Source organism: Microcaecilia unicolor, chromosome 5 (genome assembly GCF_901765095.1).
Source record: "Microcaecilia unicolor chromosome 5, aMicUni1.1, whole genome shotgun sequence".
Classification (NCBI taxonomy): Eukaryota; Metazoa; Chordata; class Amphibia; order Gymnophiona; family Siphonopidae; genus Microcaecilia; species Microcaecilia unicolor.
The window spans coordinates 342,465,944-342,478,362 of record NC_044035.1 but is presented as its reverse complement, the minus strand read 5'-3'; the positions used below and the strand labels follow the sequence as shown (position 1 = coordinate 342,478,362).

Genomic DNA, 12,419 nt, shown 5'->3' with positions numbered 1-12,419 from the left:
CATCCATTTACACCAAGAGAAATGTGGCGTAAAGAACGGTGCGTAGATTTGGGCGCAGAGGGGCAAATTCTGTAACACTGCGTGTAAAATTTTGGAACGCCCACGAAATCGCTCATTTCCCCACCATAAACACGCCCCTTTTTGGCTGCACGGATTAGAATTTAGGCACAGTGCATTGCAGGATACAGTTAGCGCGTTGTGCATGTAAATTCTAATTATTTCCAATTAGTGCGCATTAAGGCCTGTTATCAATGATGATTAGCTTGTTAGGCCAATTAAGTTGTGTGTTGTTTTAGAATACGCTTGGATTTTGGCACAGAACACTAGGCTTGATCTATAAAATCCTGGGTTTAGTGCTCAATTTTTTCAGTGCGCAACTTTGAATGCCTTTTATTGACTTCCCACCAATGTCTCCACTTGGGTTAGGTTTGCACATGGCATGACAGTAACGAACCTAACTCCAAAGTCTGGGTATGCAGAATATGATACCAGTCTCTCAAATTTGCAGCTAATGTATATAGGAATTTTGGATTTAAGCTCTGAAGTTCAAACTGAGGACGATTCAGGTACTCTAATAGGCCAATGATCAAAACTTTATTCTGAATAGCGCCATAAAAATACCGCCGTAACAACACAGAACAATGCCCTAATGCTCAAAGCTAATGAGATGCAAATATAGGCGTGCTCATAGCTTTGAGCATTAGGGAGTTCGGCGGGAGGGCTGTGCTTGGCGCATGCGCAGAAAAGTTCAATGGTAAGCTTAGCTCCTGTGTGTATGCACCTGGGAAAACTCGAACGTGAAGCGCACATTGGTGTCTGTTTACTGCAGCCTACATATAAGCATTTTTTTTTCTGGATGCATATATTTACATGCAAGTAAGAGACGCCAATGTGTGCTTTGGGTTTATTTTAAAGCATGGCCACTTTAAATTTAGATGCAGGACAACAGTGGCGTAGCTATGGGTGGGCCTGGGTGGGCACAGGCCCACCCATTCTCGGCTCAGGCCCACCCAGCGGCGGTACCCCACATCAACATCTCTCCTCCTCCGCAGCATCCCGGCATCTGCCCACCCGTTGCTGAACCCCGTCCCTCCCTGGTGTACCTTACAGGCATCTCCGGCGCCTGCAGTGATTCAATTATTGCTACCTGCACCAGCCCTGCAGGCTTCCATTAGCCAGATCCCACCAGACAGGAAATGATGAAAGCGAGGGCGGGACCTAGCTGATGGATGCCTGCAGATCCGGCACGGGCAGCAATAATTGAATCACTGCAGGGGACACCTGCAAGGTACACCAGGGAGGGACGGGGTTCAGTGACGGGCGGTGAGATGCTGGGATGCTGCGGAGGAAGAGAGATGTTGATGTGGGGTAGGTGATAAAATCTATAATTTAAAAAAATTGAGGGGGGGGGGGCTGTGGAGTGCTGTGCTGTGGCTGGGCCCATCCAAAATACTGGGTCTGGTTACGCCACTGCATTACAAGAACGCTAATGTGTGCTTCACTTTCAGGTCTGCTGTTTTTCTCACAGCCAGCGCTGAAGGGCTTGCACGGGCTTCCTTCTGCTTCCAAAAGCAATCAAAACCAGTAGATTTTGCAGAACGAATCATGACAGAAGCATGCCCATCATGGGAAATCCTCTCTTCCAACACCCTAAGGCCTGCTCCGACCTCTGATTTTTTTACAGTGGTAAGGCACCTTTGTTTCGGGCGCTCTTTTCTGATCATTGGCGAGGAATACAAAATGACCTCATTACCGTGAGCTTGACTACATTTGCATGCTATCTGCGCTAAGGCCTGGCGCACTCATTGTTTGCTGCGCTAGAACCCTCTGATCATTCTGCGCTGGTAAATGCAGGCATTAGTATAGCGCTAATGGCTTCAAGCACCCGTGTTTAATTTTGATCATCGACACCTATGTATTTCCCTGTCCCGGGGGGGGGGGGGGGGTTACAATCTAAGGGACCCTTTTAGTAAGCTGCACTAGTAAATGGGCTTAACATGACCTTACTTGAGACTTTTCCAAGCGCTAAGCCTATTTGTAGTGTGGATGTCAAAAAGGGCTTTTTTCTGTTGTATTTCTGGTCGTTCACTAGGGCAGGATTCTATATATGGTGCCTAAAAAATCAGCGCGGAACTAAGCGTATTCTATAAAATTTAGGCGCGGTATATAGAATACGTTTAGTCGACAACATAGTGTCTAAATCTATGCGGATTTATTTACGCCAATAAAAACCTGGTGTAAATCCATGCACGTAGATTTAGGCGCACTGACCTGTATTCTGTAAACAAAACGCCCATAAACATGCCCCTTTTAAGCTGCGCGTGTTTATTTTCAACTGCACACTTTTCAATTTAGGCACAGTTCTTTATAGAATATGCTTAGCGATTTCCATGCATAAATTGTAACTATTACCAATTAGTGTTCGTTATTGTTTGTTAGGTGCTGTTAAAAACGTTGATTACCTTGTTGCACCAATTAAGATATACTTCAAGCTCCATCTCTGGCTGTCTTCAAATCTAGGCTAAAGGCCCACCTTTTTGATGCTGCTTTTAACTCCGAACCCTTATTATCATCCTCACTTTAATATTCCCTTATCTCTTGTTTGTCCTGTTTGTCTGACCTAATTAGATTGTAAGCTCTGTCGAGCAGGGACTGTCTCTTCATGTTCAAGTGCACAGCACTGCGTATGTCTAGTAGCGCTATAGAAATGATAAGTAGTATTAGTGTTTGGGATTCTGGAATCTTGCTACTCTTTGGGATTCCGGAATCTTGCTACTCTTTGTCCTTATCCCTTATGTGTTCTGTTTGTCTGTCCTGATTAGATTGTAAGCTTTGTCGAGCAGGGACTGTCTCTTCATGTTCAAGTGTACAGCGCTGCGTACGTCTAGTAGCGCTATAGAAATGATTAGTAGTAGTAATTAAGATACGCGCGTATCTCCGCGCAGAATCTAGGCGCCATATATAGAATCCGGGGATAAGGCCTCTCACGTTATGGATGTTAGCACGGTGGCAAAGTCAGTGCACTCATTAGCGCATCCACACCCATTCTCTGCACTTCACACGCCCCTTCCCAAAAACTAAGAAAAATAAATACTGCGTACTTACTCCTGGATTATATATAAGGCATGGAGAGTAGTGCACGTTAAATTGGGCACATGCCCAATTTATGCATGCTACTTAATTGAGCAATGAGCCAATCAGTGATGATAATTGACTGATAACAACTGTTTATTTCTTTACTAGGAAAAAATGCCCGTTTCTGAGCGGAATGAAACGGGCGCTAGCAAGGGGCCCCCTCCCTCCGTCCCTCGAAGCTACTTGCCTTGTTCGCCCTCCCTCCGTCCGTCGAAGCTACTTGCCTTGTTCGCCCTCCCTCGGTCCCTCGAAGCTACTTGCTGCCTTGTTCGCTGTGGGCCGTTTCGGCCCTCGAGTGTCAATAGCTCCGCCCTCGACGTCATGACGTTTTGACGCGTCATGACGTTTTGACGCGAGGGCGGTGCAGACACTCCAGGGCACACCGGATATCTCGGGCGCCTCAACTTCAGTGGAGGCTTCAGAACGTTGGGGTTGCCTTTTATATATATAGATTTATTGCACTTGTATCCCACATTTTCCCACTTATTTGCAGGCTCAATGTGGCTTACAAAGATCTGTTATGGCAGCGCCATAACAGGGAAGAAATACAATTGGTGTTGCAAAGAGATAGAAGAAGACAGAGGATCTGGTTATGCAGCTGTACAGTGAGACATTCTGAATAAAGGAGTGTAAGGGTTGTGTTCAAGTAGTTATGAGTTCTCGTGGTAGGCTTTGTTAAAGAGATAGGTTTTCAAAGCTTTGCGGAAGTTATTTAATTCGTTGATCGTTTTCAAGTGAGTTGGTAGTGCATTCCACATCTTCGTACTCATGTAGGAAAAGCTGGAGGCATGTGTTAGTTTGTATTTGACCCCTTTACAGCTGGGGAAGTGTAGGTTGTATTTATCATCAATCATTGGCACATTCCTGAATCTCCACTATCCCAGCTGCAAAGGACTAAAATACAAAGTAACATATGCTTCCAGCTTCTCCTACATAAGCCCGCGGTTATGGAATGCATTGCCACTCGCCGTGAAAAAAATGCACGACCTAACCAACTTTCAGAGATCACCGAAGACCAACCTGTTCAATAAGGCATACCACACTGATCCATCCTAATCACCAGATAACAAAACTCAACCCTGAACTGAATAAAACCTACTCTCCGCACGTGACTACCAAAGTCTACCCAACCACGAAAGAACTTTAACGCAATACCACTTTATCTCTTATTCCGAATACGAACTCTTTATACTTGACTGCTTAATCTACTATCCACCTTATAATCGAAAGAGAAAAACGCCTAGATTTCGACCCAAATCGGGAGATAGATGTTTATCTCACAAAAACGAATAAATCGGTATACTCGAAATCCGATTTTGGACGTTTTCAACTGCACTCCGTCGCGGATGCGGACAAAGTTGATGGGGGCGTGTCAGAGGTGTGGCGAAGGTGGAACTGGGGCGTGGTTATCGGCCGAGGAGAGATGTACGCGTTAGGGCGATAATCAAAAATAAAGGCGTTTTTAGCGAACATTTAGGACACTTTTGCTGGACCCTTTTTTCACATGAACAGGTCCCAAAAAAGTGCTCTAAATGACCAGATGACCATCGGAGGGAATCGGGGATGACCTCCCCTGACTCCCCCAGTGGTCACTAACCCCCTCCCACCACAAAAAAATGATGTTTCACAACTTTTTATTTTCACCATCAAATGTCATACCCACCTCCCTGGCAGCAGTATGCAGGTCACTGGAGCAGTTGTTAGGGGGTGCAGTGGACTTCAGGCAGGTGGACCCAGGCCCATCCCCCCCTACTTGTTACAATTGTGCTGCTTAATGCTTATTAGTCGTCCAACCCCCCCAAACCCACTGTACCCATATGTAGGTGCCCCCCTACACCCCTTAGGGCTATAATAATGGTGTAGACTTGTGGGCAGTGGGTTTTGAGGGGGATTTGGGGGGCTCAACACACAAGGGAAGGGTGCTATGCACCTGGGAGCTCTTTTACCTTTTTTTTTTTTTTTTTTGTAAAAGTGCCCCCTAGGGTGCCCGGTTGATGTCCTGCCATGTGAGGGGGACCAGTGCACTACGAATCCTGGCCCCTCCCACGAACAAATGCCTTGGATTTATTCGTTTTTGAGCTGGGCGCTTTCATTTTCCATTATCGCTGAAAAACAAAAACGCCCAGCTCACAAATTGTCGAATAAAACATGGACGTCTATTTTTTGCGAAAATACGGTTCGGTCCGCCCCTTCACGGACCCGTTCTTGGAGATAAACGCCCATGGAGATAGACGTTTTCGTTCGATTATGCCCCTCTATGTCAGTCATGATCGTAATGTAATAATACCTGTTTCTTTCACTCCGGAATTGGCGATCGCCATGACGGAACAATGTAAGCCACATGGAGCCTGCAAATAGGTGGGAAAATGTGGGATACAAATGCAACAAACAAATAAATAAATAAATGATTGGAATTTACGCGGGCTTCTTTTTAGGCATATTCTAAGAAGAGACCCGCGTAAATTCTAATGCGAGTAGCTGAAAAGGAGGCATGACCATAGGAGGAGTGTAGGCATGTTGGGGGCGCTGGTTAAATTTACGCACATGGTTATAGAATTCGGGGGAACGCGCCTAGAATTAGGCGCGGGTATTTACACCAGGTTTTCAGTGGCATAAATGGCTGCTCCTAAATGTAGGTGCGTTCCCCGGCCCTCTGCGCTATTCTATACACAGCGCCTAACTTTAGGTGCGTTATATAGAATAGCGCTGTGCTTTTTTCGGACCTGTCTAGATTTTAGCCACCATTTACAAAATCTGGCCCTTAGTGTATGCAGATGGCAAAACTTACATAAGTACATAAGTATTGCCATAAGTAAGTACATAAGTAAGGTCCATCAAGCCCAGCATCCTGTTTCCAACAGTGGCCAATCCAGGTCACAAATACCTAGCAAGATCCCCAAAAAAGTACAAAACATTTTATACTGCTTATCCCAGAAATAGTGGATTTTCCCCAAGTCCATTTAATAACGGTCTATGGACTTTTCCTTTAGGAAGCCATCCAAACCTTTTTTAAACTCCGCTAAGCTAACCGCTTTTACCACATTCTCTGGCAACGAATTCCAGAGTTTAATTACACGTTGCGTGAAGAAAGATTTTCTCCGATTTGTTTTAAATTTACTACATTGTAGTTTCATCGCACGCCCCCTAGTCCTAGTATTTTTGGAAAGCGTGAACAGATGCTTCACATCCACCCGTTCAACTCCACTCATTATTTTATAGACCTCTATCATATCCAGTGGCATAGGAAGAGGGGGCGGTGGGGCAGTCCGCCCCGGGTTCACGCTGCTGGGGGGGGGGTGTCGGCTCCGCTGGTTCACTGCTCTCTCTGCCCCTGAACAGGTTACTTCCTGTTCCGGGGCAGAGAGAGCAGGGAACCAGCGGAGCCGACACAGCTCCCAGCGACGTGCACTTGGGGCGGAGCGGCTCTCCCGCCCGCCCCCTTTGGTAAGGATGCGCTCCGGGGGGGGAGGGGGTGCGCCGTGCTGCACCCGGGGGGAAGGGGTGCGCAGCGGCAAACTGCCCCGGGTGTCAGCCGCCCTCGCTAAGGTACTGATCATATCTCCCCTCAGCTGCCTTTTCTCCAAGCTGAAGAGCCCTAGCCGCTTTAACCTTTCCTCATAGGGAAGTTGTCCCATCCTCTTTATCATTTTCGTCGCCCTTCTCTGCACCTTTTCTACTATATCTTTTTTGAGATGTGGCGACCAGAATTGAACACAATATTCGAGGTGCAGTCGCACCATGGAGGACACTTTAGCACGTCCTGTGCTAGGTCATTTTTCGTGCATTAGTGCCTAACACAGCTTAGTAAAAGGGCCCCTAAGTTTGTAGGAGGGTTAAGCAAATTGCTTTAGATCATAGGCAACAGCAGTGGCGGAATTTGAACCCTGGCTTCCCTGGTTCTCAGCCCGCAGCTCTCACTATCACAGTACCCCCTCTGCTACATAGCAGTTTGTGAGCTGAAAAAAAACCCACCTCTTTCATGTTCAGATTTAGTGCAGTATCTGGGAAGCAAAGCCCTTTCTAAAAACTGACTGGTTTTGTCTTCTGTTTCCACACACCCCTTCCTGGCTCCTTGGCTGTTTAATATAGAAAGGCAGCGCAGGAACCTTGGCTGAGTATTAAGTGAAGATTTTGTGAGGGAGACAGATTTGTCTGTCTGGCAACCTGCAGACAAGACTGCCGAAAGCAAAGTGAGCAACATGTCAGGCTCTGTGGGAGGCGAAGCTGTCGGGAATCAGGAGGAGGTGAAATCTTCAGCAGTCAGATGCAGTTCAGCCATTTCTGAATAACTGCAATGATGGACACCCTCCCCCCCCCCCCCCCCCCCCCCCGCTGCAACTGTGACATGATACAGGCTCCAGTATCCCACACAGTCTGATGTCCCATGCAAGCTCCGGAACCTACCCAGGGCTGGCGTTAGACATTCAGGGGCCCAGGACAGAAACCAGGGATGGGGCCCCTGCCTCCTTTAGCTTGAAGCGGGTTTGGACCCCCTATGGTATGGGCAAACCCTAATGCCGGCCCTGTCCCCCAACCACCACCCCAACACCCCCCCCCCCCCCCCGTCTCTTACAATGTATAGGACAGTCTTAATCTAGTACACCCTACAATGCTATGTGTGCATCAAGCCCAGACTTCAAAGTATGTGTATCTATATCTCTATAGATTCATTTTAGGAAGGTGTTTTACAACACAGTGGTGCTTATTTTAGGAGGTCCATTCATGATTTTGATATTTGAATCCCGGCACACAAACATGTAGCTATATAAAAAAAAATGTCTATAACCCGATTTTGAGAAACCAGGATTCTAATGCGAAATTGCCAGTATGGGTGGGATTAGGACAGGACAAAGTAGGAAGCACCCAGAAATGTGCGTTCCCCATTTCGGAAGGGGAATGTACCCCCATGGCCCCCAAGATCAATGTTGGCAGTTACACTTGCTCCTGAGCAGGGGCGTAGCCAGACAACAGATTTTGGGTGGGCCTAGGCAAGAATTGGGTGGGCACCAAGTGTTCTTCCCCCCTCTAAAAAAAAAAAATCTCGGCTGGTGGGAAAACATTCATTTCCATCTTGGCAGCAGGAATGCACTGAAAACTGAGCATGCGCAGGTGTCGTGGAGAGTAGCGTTTTTGTTACCATCAGGGGAAAATCTTCCACTGGCGGAGCTTGGGATTCCCACCAGTTACCACTAAACATGTGCTACTGTTGGGTGGGCCTGAGCCATAAATGGGTGGGCCCTGGCCCACCTAAGCCCATCTGTGGCTACACCACTGCTCCTGAGGATGTCTATGGTGCAAGAGAAGCACTAAGGTCAGTTGTAACAGCTAGTGCCTGGGATCAGAACCATGCGCCAGCTGTCACAAGTACAAATACCGCAGCTGTACTTACTAGTAGTCCATCAGCATGGGAGCAGCCCCACAATATAGAAGCACTAACACCCCCTGTTACCCCAACTCCCCAATCATATCCACACAATCCCAGCACTTCCCCTGATTGCATCAACACAAACGCCCCACCCCAATCACATCAACACAATATCCCTACCGTGGTCCCTCCACCATCCCTGGGATTCACCTAGGGTCCATCTCTATATCATAGTGGCATGGGGAAGGAGCAGTCCCCCGCCATTCCCACACTATATGGCTCTAGGTGTCAAAATGGAAGCGCTGACGCCTACTGGTAGTTTTATGGTACTAGCGCTAAGGGTCAACCTTCCATATATGGGCAAATTTGGTGGCATTGAACCCCTAGTGGTAGTCTTGTGGAACTACCAGTGGGAGTTAGTCTATCAATTTTCCCTTATAGGGAAGATTGACTCCCAGTGGTAGTAGCTTGTGTTGATGCAATCAGGGACATGTGGGGATTGTGGAGTCTCTGTCACAGATATGTAGGGTTCGGCGCTGCAAAGTCCATGGTCTAAAACCCCCACATAGACATTACAGTACCGAACCTGATATGTCTATATGGCAGGGTAGTCAACACTGATGCTATTGGAGTGGACAAGCAGCCTAGTGGTTAGAGCACTGGTCTTGACATCCAGAGGTGGCTGGTTGAAATCTTGCTGCTGTTCCTTGTGATCCGGGGCAAGTCACTTAACTCTCCATTGCCTTAGGTACAAACTTAGATTGTGAGCCCTCCAGGGACAGGGAGCTACTGTTTGAGATTCTACATGGAATGTTGCTATTCCACTAGTAACATTCCATGTAGAGGCCTGCCCTTCCAACGCGGCCGCGCAGGCTTCTGTTTCTGTGAGTCTGACGTTGCTATTCCACTAGTAACATTCCATGTAGAGGCCTGCCCTTCCAACGCGGCCGCGCAGGCTTCTGTTTCTGTGAGTCTGATGTTGCTATTCCACTTGTAACATTCCATGTAGAGGCCTGCCCTTCCAACGCGGCCGCGCAGGCTTCTGTTTCTGTGAGTCTGACTCACAGAAACAGAAGCCTGCGTGGCCGCGTTGTTGATCTGCAAGGGCAGGCCTCTACATGGAATGTTGCCAGTGGAGGAGTAGCCTAGTGGTTAGTGCAGTGGAACATGGAATGTTGCTACTATTGGAGATTCTACACGGAATGTTGCTAGTGGAGAAGTGGCCTAGTGGTTAGAGCACCGGTCTTGCAATCCAGAGGTGGCCAGTTCAAATCCCACTGTTGCTCCTTGTGGTCTTGGGAAGTCACTTAACCCTTCATTGCCTTAGGTACAAACTTAGATTGTGAGCCCTCCAGGGACAGGGAAATACCCAGTATACCTGAATGTAACTTCACCTTGAGCTACTACTGAAAAAGGTGTGAGCAAAATCTAAATAAATGTATGGAATGTTGCTACTACTGAAGATTCTACATGGAATGTTACTAGTGGAATAGCAACATTCCATGTAGAATCTCAAACAGTAGCAACATCAACATTCCATGTAGAGGCCTGCCCTTCCAAAGCGGCTGCGCAGGCTTCTGTTTCACAGAAACAAAAGTCTGCGCGGCCGCGTTGCTGATCTGCAAGGGCAGGCCTCTACATGGAATGTTGCCAGTGGAGGAGTAGCCTAGTGGTTAGTGCAGTGGAACATGGATTGTTGCTACTATTGGAGATTCTACACGGAATGTTGCTAGTGGAGGAGTGGCCTAATGGTTAGAGCACCAGTTTTGCAATCCAGAGGTGGAAGGTTCAAATCCCACTGCTGCTCCTTGTGATCTTGGGAAGTCACTTAACTCTCCATTGCCTCATGTACAAACTTAGATTGTGAGCCCTCCAGGGACAGGGAAATACCCAGTATACCTGAATGTAACTCACCTTGAGCTACTACTGAAAAAGGTGTGAGCAAAATCCAAATAAATAAATATTGACATCTCCGGATATAAAATGGGTCCCCCCTGTGGGATTTAGCTGCTGCAGCAGAAAAGTGATGATCCGCAAGTAGGCGTGACAGCAGAAAAACCAGCAGTCTGGAAAGATGTGCTGCTTTATTAAAACAATCAATATCTGGAAAACAAAGGGCCTAGATTTGACGATCTAAGGTGGTTCCACTTTGGAAAGGGGAAACATGGGCTTTTAATTAATTTACGTATTTATGATTTTACATGGTGAATAAATTTGGGCCCCCTTTTTATACCATCACTCTGCTGTTTTGTTGTCCATCTTGGATTTTTAGATTGCCTGCCTGTTTGTTTTTTGGGAATCATAGATTTATGTCACTGAGAAGCTTGAAATAACTTACCACATTAATCAATTCAGGCCTCTCTGGGGCATATCTGCCCCCGTGGATGCTCAACCGATAGCCGCCCAACAGGTCCAACTTAAGCATGCTCAGCAAATCTGCTGAATTCAGCCACCAACAAAAGCCTGTAATTCTATCCGCTGCTACATTTGTACATAGTCAAGTTATTATTTATACTAAAAGAGCAGTGTAATTGGCCATCAGCACACAATCAGTAACCAAGACTAAAGACAAAACAATTACAATCACATTGACAGCTGAAAGCATAACAATTATAGCAGTCACAAACATTCCTTCAGCACAATATGACAGGCATTGTGAGCCCACAGAGGACTGGCAGGGCTCAGCTACTGGAAGGAGAAGAAGCCGCAACAACAGCTGATTTCTTGGTTCTCGTACAATCTCTGAACTCTCCGAAAATGAATAGTGAGCCCAGGGCCGGCCCAAAGCAAGATGCTGCCTGAGGCGGGACTAACATGCTGCCTCCCCTCCGGGCGTTTTACCTCATCACGGTGAGATTCCAAATCCGGCAGCAGCAGCAGCAATTCCCGTACACTGCCCTTCCACTGCCAGCACCCGCCCTTTCCCTTTACTGTGGCCTGCCTGAGCGAAACAGGAAATTACTTCAGGCGGTCGCAATAAAGGGAAGAGGCGGGTGCCAGTGGCGGCAGGGCAGTACGTGGAAATCGCTGCTGAGTTTGGAACGTCACTGTGACGAGGTAAAACGCCATGAAGTCGAAACCCCGAGATGCTGCTCCTGAAGAATGCCGCCTGAGGTCCCCGCCTCAGGTGGCCTAATGGTCGGGCCGCCCCCGACTGAGCCAAAGGTAAGCAAACCCTGAAAACCATAGCGCAGGATTTGTATGCGGTGTGCATGTATAGACAGAGACATTAATAAATTATGAGGTCCTTTTACAAAGCTACAGTAAAACGTGGCCTGCGGTAGTGCGGGCGCGTGAAATTGCCGTGCACCAAGGGCACTTGTTATCGCTGCCAGATTATTTTAAATGGAAGTCATAAATGGCCGTGTGCTAATAAAAATATTGGTGCATGGCAATTTACTGTCTGAGCCTTAAAGCCACCTATTTAGTGGGCAATAAGGGCTCCTGCGCTAACCTGGCGGTAATCAGGCAGCATGCAGCAAAGTCTGATTACTATCAGGCACACCTACACTGCGCCACTGCATTAGAAAATAGCAAAATATTTTCTGGCATAGTAAACACCGTGCGACAAACACAAACTAACACAGGGTGCATGGGCACACCCCACGGCAGTGCTGTTTTGCTGCATGCCAGTGTACTGCTATGGAATTACAGCCTGTCTCACTAACACAGACTACTCAATAATTACCGTGGAATCTTTCGGATTCGTATTAGGTAAATGAGACCTTTATTAGAGGTGCCAAAATCTACAATGATTAAATCATCTAACTAAAAGAAAGCTATAAGACAGATATATACATACATCACTGGTCAGGAATTTCAGGCCCTTATCTCATCAGCCGGGAGGCCCGTTGCAGCGAAAGCCCAAAGTCTCCTTATGACCAGGAACAAGTCCTCTGCGTAATACGTCTACCCACAG

General features: G+C 47.2%; 1 pseudogene; it reads right to left on the bottom strand.

Moving 5' to 3' along the window:
* LOC115471365 overlaps positions 1–10,925 on the bottom strand; it is a 50,049-nt pseudogene extending 39,124 nt beyond the window's left edge.
* Between the last annotated feature and the right edge of the window lie 1,494 nt (positions 10,926–12,419).